The sequence below is a fragment of the Mastomys coucha genome, unplaced genomic scaffold, assembly GCF_008632895.1.
Source record: "Mastomys coucha isolate ucsf_1 unplaced genomic scaffold, UCSF_Mcou_1 pScaffold12, whole genome shotgun sequence".
NCBI lineage: Eukaryota > Metazoa > Chordata > Mammalia > Rodentia > Muridae > Mastomys > Mastomys coucha.
Window position 1 is genome coordinate 40,380,597 of NW_022196894.1, and position 11,036 is coordinate 40,391,632.

General features: G+C 41.9%; 1 long non-coding RNA gene across 2 annotated transcripts; it reads left to right on the forward strand.

Annotated features, from left to right (window-relative positions):
• The first annotated feature begins 285 nt into the window (after positions 1–285).
• LOC116086414 lies at positions 286–5,952 on the forward strand. 2 transcript variants are annotated; one of them, XR_004116916.1, is made up of 4 exons: positions 286–567; positions 2,674–3,958; positions 4,901–5,021; positions 5,228–5,952. It is a non-coding gene; the product is annotated as an uncharacterized LOC116086414 (long non-coding RNA). The 2 variants fall into 2 exon arrangements; XR_004116915.1 differs by lacking the exons at positions 286–567; positions 2,674–3,958 and adding an exon at positions 4,479–4,570 and having other exon boundaries at positions 4,901–4,957.
• Positions 5,953–11,036: the final 5,084 nt, after the last annotated feature.

The following is an 11,036-nucleotide window of genomic DNA, read 5'->3' on the forward strand; positions in this document are numbered from 1 at the left end:
ATTTGGACTCAATGACTAATCAGTAGAAGAGGATGAACTGAGAATATCAGAGCACTATGTTCAAAAACGTTTAGAATTCAATTTTTGAAACTGAAAAAAAAATGAATAAACTAGCTATTCAAATAACTATCTTTTTATTGTGAATGTAGATTCTCGGATGTCTAGTAAATCAATTCATTATAACCAACACCACGAACTTGAGTGTATTAGCCACTTTTCTGTTGCTGTTGATAAAGTATCATTATGACCAAAGCAACTGTTAGAAGAAGCTTATTTTGGCTTCCAGATCAAGGGATGAGGTATAGCAGCTACTAGCAGGAATGGTGACAGGAACAGGAAGTTGAGAGCTCATATTCTTAACTGCAAAGATGAAACAAAAAAAAAAAAGAAAACAAATTTGTAGCAGAATTTTCTCCATCTAATCAATTTAAATATTAATACAAAAAGCCTGTGATTGGACAAGGAAAAGGGAGGCAGAGCTAAGAGTTTCAGCGACTGGGAGAGAAGGAAGGAAGATGGAGCACGAGGAAGATGACCCAGATTCCACGTGGCTTTAAATAGCCACAGGTAGCTATGAATATCATAAGAAGATAGAATAATTGGGATAACATGTCTAATCTATGTGGGAAGCTTGTGTCATTACCAATTGATTCTGAAATTATTGTGTGGGTATCTTATGAATTGAGAATTTATTGATATATAAATCTACCTAATTATAATCTTCTCAAGTTTTGATTTACTGGGTTAATGGGATTTGTGACAACTAGTTCCAGGGGTAGATCGAGAAGAAACAAGTGGCTCTGAGGCAGGTGAACTGGAGAAGACTGCCATCAAAGGATAGCCTAGAGGCAGAGGCGGGGAGATTGCTGGGGCAGAGAGTAGCTGTGTATAGCGCAGAATACACCACTCATTTTTAATATTTCCTCCAACACAATTGATGCAGGACCTTTAATCTCAAAGCCTATCCCCTGTGATATAAATGCCTCTTTCATTTCCTCAGATGAAGTGATGAGATGAGAGTCATACCCAAACTATGCAAATAAACAACTTGGGTTGAGCCCAGAATGTTCCCTTCTCTGTTCTAACTATCCCTAGACCTAGACTTGGAAGCTTCTGGATTCTATACAATCTAGTCCTCTAAGCTGACTAATTCAATCTGGCTTCTCTCAACTTCTGCCCGAGTTGTTCTTCTTGGCTTCATAATAACTTTGGCAATATGTTCTAATCTTCTAGCCCCTTCTCATTCTCTGACTCATTCTGTTTTCACCTATGTCTATCTTGTTCTCTCTGCAACCTTTCTGTAAAATTGTCCTGGTAAAACTGCCATACACAAGCGCGCGCGCGCACACACACACACACACACCATACCACACACCTTTCTCTCCCTGCCCTACTTTTCAGCAGCCTCTCCTTCCTCTGCTGTTCTCACGTGAGTTGGGCATATCCTATCTCTGATTCCTTTTGTCAAATAGTTCTCTGATTCATTACTTTGTCTGCCCCTCAATTAACTACCACTCTCAAATATGGCTGTTTCCTTCTACAAACTAATCTTACTTTTATTGTTAGGGATTAAAGATGTATGCTAAGAGCATATATTATTCCAGCCAGATCATACGATAATCCAAAACATGTCTGCATTCCAGCCAGATCACATAGACCTAGAACTGGATATTATTCCCTGTGAAAGCAGCCATATTGCTGGATTAAAACTCCTCTACACAGTGATGTACTTCCTCCAGCACAGCTGCCCCATTTCAACCTGCCCAAACAGCACCACCAACTGGAGAACAGTGGTCAAATGTCCAAGACATTTATCATTCAACCACAACAATGAGTATGCTGGAGAGTGTTACACATCAGAAGTCTAGGCAAAGAAGAGAATTATATTCCAAAGACAAAGCTCTAAACAGGGACCCCAAAGACCTTGGGTTGGTTGAAGAATGAGTACATACCCATCTTCTCATCTTCTACACACATGCACATTTTCTTCCTATCTTATGTTGAGAAAGTAGCATTCAGAGAACACTGTTCCCATGTAAAGTCATATAGCTTGTAATTGTGGTAACTAGAAGCATATGTTTGGCTTTGAAGAGGCTTACAACAATGGCTCTCAACCTTCTTAATGCTATAACCCTTTAATATAGTTTTTCAGGTTATGGTGACCTTCAATCATAAAATTATTTTTGATGCTACTTCACAACTGTAATTCTGTTACTGTTACATATTGTAATGTAAATATTTGATATTCAGAATATCTGATATATGACCCATGTGAAAAGGTTCTTTGACTTACTAAGAGGTCAGGACCCACAGATTAAGAACCACTGGTTTACAGTGTTATGGTATTTTCTAGCTCTATAAAGTCCCAACACAGGAATTATAGTTGACTTGCACTAAAATTACTTTGAATTTTACAAGTCTTTCAAAGTCAAACTTTCTTTCAAAGGTGCAATCAGAAATAGAAATCATAAATAGCCATTCAACATTATAGGACTAGACATACTATGGACTACATTCTACAGATTCCATACCCCTCACAGTAACTGAGGTATTATTATTCCTGTCATAGAATGAGTAAAATGAAATCTCAGCAGATTAAATAAACCCTAACAAAGCCATAGTTTTACTGCAGTGTGACTGCAAAATCCATGTTAATTATCTCCTCTTTTCTAGGGCCTCAGACTTGCTGGGTTCAGAATATGGTTCCTGGGGTTGTCCTCAGAGCACCAGTGCAAAGCAGATACCTGGAGTGGAAATTTCTGGATGTGTCATATGATGCAGACTCACGTGATGTCTTGCTGAAACAGACCCATGAGAGAACACATGATGTTTGGAGAGAATAAAAGTAGGACTCAGCAGACAGTACCAGGTACTTGCTTTGCTAGGTGTGCAATGCTTTGTTGTTCTTGTTTCTTCACTGATCTTCACTTTGTTGAGAGAGGCATGGCAGAGAACTTACCCTGGTATTACTGCTGCTTCTGCTTGCTCCCGTTGATTCATGCTTATTTGGAGGAAGCCTGGCTGTTTCTGCTGGATTGTGCCACTGATGCTGATGCAGATTTGGAGACACTTTTTGAACTGGACAGTTGGCATCCTGACACTGCTGAACTAGACTGCTGGTATCCTGACAACAGAGATTGGAACTGCCTTAAAGAACTACTGCTAAATAAGTCCACATCTTCTTGTTCTATTTTCCTATTTAGGTATCATGCTTACCTAAAATCACAGAAGGTAGAAGGGTAGGCATAGTGACCTCTGTCCCTTTTATATCTTCTCAGAATGAAATAAAGAAGTTCTGACCTTTAGTTAAGTCAGGTAGAATATAATAGACAAGGATATGATGCCAAATTGCAAAGTGAACTGAAGTCTATACTGTCTTTACTATACACAATAGTAAAGTGGGCCCTGATGGGTTCAGTTGCCATATAGAAAATGGCAACAGATCAGTTTTGAAGATCAGTGGAAGTCCCAAATCTACAACTTGCTAATTATGTGACCCTGGAATTGTCAGATTTTCTGACTCAGCCTTGAGGTCTTGACATTTATGAAACTAACATTGCAGTGCCTGGCTTAAGGCCTACTGCCGAACTCAATAGAATAACATATGCAAATCAGTAAAAAAAAAAAAAAACTATGCATGTTCTTGCAAAACAGGCTATTCTAAATTTTAGTTATTTCTAGTTCCATGGAGATTTCCTGTAAGTGAGATCACACATTCTTAGTTCTTTCTATCTCCCGGCCTCACACTGTGCCATTTTCTCAGAAGGCTTGAATGTGATTCTTTGTAATAAATCACTCAAACAAGTGGATAAAAAAGTTTCATGAGAAAGAACCCAGGCTGCTCAGGTCTTGTGGCAGAATCAGATGGCGCCTTCTCACATGGGAAGTTGCCAGCTGGACCCTGGCAGGTGGACCCTACTGCTCCCTCCTGGTTTTCCTCACTGCAGGCTGGCATTAGGTAAAGTAAACTCCTTTCCCATTTGCCTGAGGCGGGTGATGTCTAATTACCATGCTTCTGATTTCCCTCTGGAAAGCTGGCGCCAGAGCCTGAACACACTTCTCCCCCAAAGTCTCCAGAGACAAGTGGTCTCAAAAAGGCTCAACCACTGCTCTACACACACACACACACACACACACACACACACACACACACACACTCAGAGACAGACACACACACACACCTTTGAGAATACAGACAATGGCTGCCAGTATCGGCTCTGCCCAATCCAACTCTACCACCTGGAGACCAGAATAGACACAACACAGATAACTAGCAGGGCCACTTCCCCTGAACAGAACACCTCAGGAGGCTTTGATCCTTGCCTATTGAAGGTATTCCTTTCATGTGTGTATTCTACCACAGCATTGCCAGCTCTCTGGTGAGCAGGCTCTGATTTTCATATTCCTTCCCATTGCTTTCAAAGGGCATTCTATGTAGGAAAAAAGAACCCCTCCCCCACCATGCGTTCTGTCCCTCTCAAGAACGTTTCTAAGGCTGATTCAAGCTTCTGTTTCCCCACCCCCCTCCTTCTGCTTCTCAGAAAAACTAGACTGTTAAAAAACTCAGAAGGTATTTCATCCCTCATAGGAGAAAGCGATTTGAGTGTTTTAGCAGGGAAATCACTTCAAAATCATCTGTTTCCACCCACCCCTTCCGTTAGTTGGAGAAGCCAGGAAACGGAAGCCACCTCGTGCTTCAGTACAGACCCCATCAAGGGGAAAAGTGTCACCCTAGGGATGACAGGGAGAGAAGGTTAACTCTGCTGTGTAATAGCCAGCCACTGTCCATTAACAGGAGCTGGTTAACAGGACCTCGAAGCCTTCCTCTGGGCTTGTAACCCCAAGGGTTTCCTTTACTCTGGGTGATTGTCTGCTGTGTTTTTCCCTCTGACATCTGCAGGTTCCATCTATCTGACTTCCTCTGAATTACAAAATGGATCATATTGACCTGCTAAAAGTAAGAATGGATTCCAAACCAATGTCCATCATGCGTGACTAGCATCATGTAAAGGCACAGCAAGGTCTGTTCTGACCACATACCTAGCTAGCTCTGACCACGCTGCCTACCGGTCTTTCTTTATCTCTCTTATTCCTTCTCTCCCTTCTCCCGGATTTGCCACTTCTTCCTCCCTTCCTTCTTCACACAGGATGAAAGTTGAGGAAAGGTAGAAGAGGTGAGAAACTGTCACTAAATAGTGAATTATTTCTTCCAACTTATTTCTTTCAGATTGTTGGCTCCAACCTGCCTTCAGAACTAGGACTAATCTTGGACTCCCTTTAGGAAAGATTGTAGGTTTCTGTTCCTGGAACAGTGGGAGGCCATTCATGAGAACTCAGAAATCAACATCACTTGGTGACTTACTGAAAATGAAGGCTCTCAGTACCTACCCCAGACCTGCTGAATCCATCTTAGAAAGATGTTCAAGAGATAAAAGCATCAATTAGTGTTAAAGAATAGGGGACCTATGGCACACCGACACATTGCATTCTTTTACCAGAATTTTTATTTCCTTTTCCGGTGAATCTCCACAAACTCTCTGTAACAAACTATGTATATCCAAGCTCTATCCACTGGGTCAGTTGATAGTCCATATGTAGGCTTCAGTGAGAAGCACTGAAGCACTGTGAGAGGAGGCCTAAGGTTTCCGACCCCAGCAAATCAGTGCTGTCTTTAGCTTTAAAGAACCCAACTGCTCATGTCTGGGTCTTGTAAGCCATTGATTGCCCCTGAGATCCTGCTGGCTTGACCCAACAGCACCAATCCTTGACCAGAAATCAATGGAGCTGGATTCAAAGTCTGACAATCATCATTTCATCCTGCTGCCTCTCTGACTTCTGGCAAAAAACTCACCTTCTGGTTCCTCATATCTGTATTTAGACCGTCAACATCAGCTTAGCTTACCAAAGAAGCTAGATGTGATCAGTAAATATATAAAGATGCTGTAAACTGTGCATCAATAGTCAGTTATTGTTCATTTTTGTTATTGGTAAACAATCAGTTTAACAATAATTTCAGATTGGAAAGAGATTGATAAATTCAATCTATCTTAAAGGATTTTCTTTTCTTGTAAGAGAAATGACAACACAGTTCTATAACCTTTGAAAAGACAAAACAAGGAAACAAAAGCATGGGTGGATGGGTGGGTGTGGGTACAAAATGTGTGGATGGAAGCAATTACTGAGCACAGACAGGCATTAGGTGTTTGCACATACGCTCCTTAGAAATTCACAGTGTGTGAAAGTGCACAGACCCCTGTGGTGAACACTTGCATTCCCCCTCAAGACAGAAACACTTACCCGTTCAACTACCAGAGAGTTCCACTAGTAGAAAGTTCCCATTGTCAGCCCCCTTTAGGTATCACTGCAGCTAAAGAAAGCTACTCACCACAGCCTGTGCCTAGTGATTGCTGGACAGAAAACCACCAAGACTCAGCCCACCCTCCCACCTCGGCACAGCTTGGAGAGTTTTACATCTGGTTGATGCACATTTACTTGTCTTCTGCTCATTCCTGCTTGTCCTTCCTTTGCTTAGATTCTGATGCCTAGACATTCCCTTATAATCTGCTTGCCAATTCCTCTATCAGAGGTGGCTGCCCAGAACAACCACCCCAGGACACATCCTCACACTTATTTATATCCCATAAACCTTTTTATGTCAAACACTCTACACCCTTGGGGTGACTCACAGAGCAACAAAGACTCTTGGAACTAAAAACAAACTTAGGGACTATGTCTTCCAGCTACTTCATTCAATAAAAAACATTCTCCATTTGCAAGGTTAGCTAAACTAACCTTGATAGACAATGCCAGAGCTGAAACCAATTCTCAGGTTTCTTGGATAATGATCTAAATTATTTTTCTATTATATAATCAGATAATCCTAGATAAAGTAGAGGTCTAGGGCCATACCTAGGGATGAAGGCTACCCTGGTTTTTTTGCCTTGTCTTTAAAGCAGATGCACATTTAATGCTGGTTTCCTTTTCATTAAGGTACACAGCCAGCTACAGTGGTTTGGCTGAGTCCACCTACACTTTTGAATGTTTAGGTTGAGAATTTCTCAAGGCAGATTCAACAGACTCTGATATTCAATTCTATTGTTCTTAAATAGTAAATTACTTGAAGGAATTTCTATAAATTATCCACCTTGTAGTTGGAAGAATTATCCTAGTTCAGATCCTTGGTTAAGATGCAGAGCAAAGCAATCTAAGAAGGTTAGCAATAAAGACTCAGCTATATAAAGACAGTAGAGCTATTCATTGTTCTCAGCCTGCACACAGAACATGGCAATCTTTTTCCTGAAATAGATCTCCTAGTCTGTATTCTGTAAACCCATAATACTTCGTGTGGATGAATCTTAATTATGTTGTGACCACAGTGGATTAGGATGAGCCATTACCTTCCCACATGGATGAGTTCTTTGCAACCAGTCACTGTCCTTAGTCACCAGAGTGTCTTCATCTGGTGAGCACTTTTTAAACATTTCCCAAGAGGTAATACAATGGTCTTCTCTTCATGCTTTCCTCAGGGTGTACTTAATCCCACCAGTGGAGAATCAGACCACCACCACTACTTAATGCCAAATTTGAAGTAAGATTTAATTAAATACTGGCCAGTGATGGACTCTCTGTTAAGGTGCATCTCTAGGTTTCCAGAAAATGGCCCCAAATTACTGTTTGCAGGGGTGTTAAATCCACAATTAACTACATCTCCCATCAGGTCCAATCAGGGGCAAACATACATCCTGGGGCACTTCCTGCATACATACCTCCTGCCCACATGCGATTAAGCACATCCAGCATAGTTGGGTCAAACAAACTTGTTTAGGGAAGCAAAATTATGTGACTTGTTTCGCCCATAAACAGCCTCTAGCATCCCAGGAAGTATCTGTCAGTGGATAAGGGATTACCCATCACAGGCATTCTTTTGTTTCATGGATTCCTTAGGCATAGTAATTAAAACTTTAAACATAACTTTGGTCCTCATAGTAACTTGTCTATGGTAGTCTTCCAGGTCCTAAGGATCCCAAGGGGGTCTAAACACAGAGCAGCTTTAAGAATCAGCTTGTCTTGGTGCTAGAGAGATAGCTCAGAGGTTAAGAGCACTTACTGTTCTTACAGAAGAGCCAAGTTCAGATCCTAGCAAGTATATGTGGGTCACAACCTTTTGTAACTCCAGTTGCAGATCAGATGCCCTCCTTGGGCATCATTAGGTACGAGGTGTGTGCATAGTGCACATACACACGTACATGTAGGCAAGCACTCATATACATGAAATAAAATGAATGAATTTTTAAAGTATTAACTTGACTTATCTTTACACTTTTCATAACAGGAAAGAAAGTCAGAAGTCTTAAGAGATAGATGTTTGACTACACTGTTGCTCTCTTCAGACACACCAGAAGAGGGCAGAGGGCATCAGATCCTATTGCAGATGGTTGTAAGCCATCATGTGGTTGCTGGGAATTGAGCTCGGGACCTCTAGAAGAGCAGCTGGTGCTCTTAACCTCTGAGCCATCTCTCCAGCCCCACCTGGAGATCCATCCCACATACAGTCAACAAACCCAGACACTATTGTGGATGCCAACAAGTGCTTGCTGACAGAAGCCTGATATAGCTGTCTCCTGAGAGGCTCTACCAGTGCCTGACAAATAAAGGTGGATTCTCTCAGACAGCAACCATTGAACTGAGCACAGGGTTCCCAGTGGAGGAGCTAGAGAAAGGACCCAAGGACTGAAAGTGTTTGCAGCCCCATAAGAGGAACAACAAGATGAACTAACCAGTATCCCCCCAGAGCTCCCAGGGACTAAACCACCAACCAAAGAGTATACACAGGGTGGGATTCATGGCCCCAGCTGCATATGTAGCAGAGGATGGCTTTGTTGGTCTTCAATGGGAAGAGGCTCTTGGTCCTGTGAAGGCTCTATGCCCCAGTGTAGGGAACACCAGGGCCAGGAAGGGGGAGTGGGTGGGTTGGGGAGCAGGGGGAGGAAGGAGGAGTTAGGGGGGTTCGGAGGGGAAGCCAGGAAAGGGGATAACATTTGAAATATTAATAAAGAAAATATCTAGTTTAAAAAAGAGAGAGAGAGAGAGAGATTTGTTAGGACTAAAGGCTTATAATGGTTTTTAAATCCCTAACTTTGCCATGTCCTAGTGTTATGCCCAAATTGCAGGTACTCCAAAGACCACCGAGGAGTCAATTCCAGTGTAAAAACCTAAGGGTCTTTCTTACTAACCTTCAGGCAAGGCCTCTCACAGTCTCAGTCACAGCAGGGTAGCAGGGCAGAGTGAGAGCCTAGGGGCGCAGGATATTTATTATGGTTACAGCAAGCTTGGGGAATTTCCATATGTGTCAGCAAGCGAATACCTTAAAAACTGCATTTCTGGAGTACTCTGCAGGAACTGAACATGGAGACAAAACTACCCGACAAATGGGATAGCTAAGTTATCTATTCTCTGCAGGATGTCTAAAGTTATCTATATGTACCTTGGCCCTGCTACTGTAGCCTGACTGGCTGTTGCTAAAAGGGGATGGAGGTGGGGGTTGCCATAGGATGCTTGCTCAGGAGGACTCTGTGATTTTCTTCCTGGAATTGGAGTTTAGCTCCTATCTCTCACAAAATAGTTTCTTCAAAAAACGGAGTTGGTTGGGCTTTACATTGTAAGTAAGAATTCTCAGGTTTCTTCTTAGGTTTTAAACCTAATGCACTGAAACCTTAAAACACTCCTTGGGGTCTCAGGCTTTGGGAGCCAGAGAAATCAGGAGGTTCCTAAGTTCCACACATTGTCTCAACTCTTAAAAATAAGGACCTTCAAGACCCGTTGGTCCTCCATTGAGTGCAATGGGGTGGAGCAGCTGGTGGCTCACCACGTGTCTTATTAAACTAGGAGTTAATCTGATCGGAGCCTCAGCCTAGCTGTGGCTGGCTATATTTCCTTAGGGTTTTTGCTGTCCCTGAGGGGGAGGGGAGTGAAGATGCAGATGAGAAATTGAAGTGCTCTCACTGAGGCATGCCCAGATTTGCAATTCAATGGCAAGTAAGAGGAGATGGGGGCTACTCAGCTGAAGCTAAATGCCCCAGGGTCATCGGGGTTCTTTTTAGCAGCCCGGATTGTTTAAAGGGATGAGGGGTCAGGGATCTAGGGCACGGTAAGAAACGTCAAATGTATTCTGTCACTACGGAGAGAGGGGCCTTCTGGGAAAAGCAGAAGATTGCATCACCGATTTGATTAGCAGAATGGCTAAGGAAGGGACGAGTAATCCTATGCACTGTGATGATTTTTTTTTCAAACACTTCCACCTTTCACTGCTGTTGCTATTGCTGCTTTTATTAAACAGGATATCAAATCCAAGTCAGCAAGAACTGAGCAATCAGAAAAATGTCATGGACCTTGTTATTTTGATTTTTGGGATATTTCTAGGAATGTGCTTTTTCTGAAGTATTCTTTATTCCTAGGATTGATAATGCAGCTCTGAGGAGCTCAAAAGATAATGGTGGAAGGGACTTAGCAGTGGGTCTTGAAGGTGAAGAAAGTAACACAGATGAGCTTAAATTAAGGCAGAGACCAGGCACTCCTCCGCGGGAAGGGGATGGACCAACATTAGAAATGAGAAAACCAGAAAAGAGGTGAGAAAGAAGTAGCAGAGAATTATCAAGAAGAATACTATTAAGGAGAGAAACAATTTGGGGAAAATTTACATTCAGTTTACTGTTTGATAAAGAACTGAAGGATCCAACTTGATTAAGCTGAAGAGATAGAGATCATAGTGAGAACAACTTGTGTTAAAAGCTTTCTTCTCTTCAGGATGTCTTCATCTTGTCAGGTACACTGGAATTTACCTGCCAGTGGAAGCACATAGCATAAACTATGGGAATGCCATTTGACTTAGGCAGCAAAGAATACCTGACTATCTGAAACATCTATGTAAGGGCTACAAAAAAGGTATAATAAACTTAAGTATGCCTAACATTTGAGTAGCCCTTCACATTCTTCAGAATTCCTCCATAGACTTTCTATAGTAATATATATATATATAT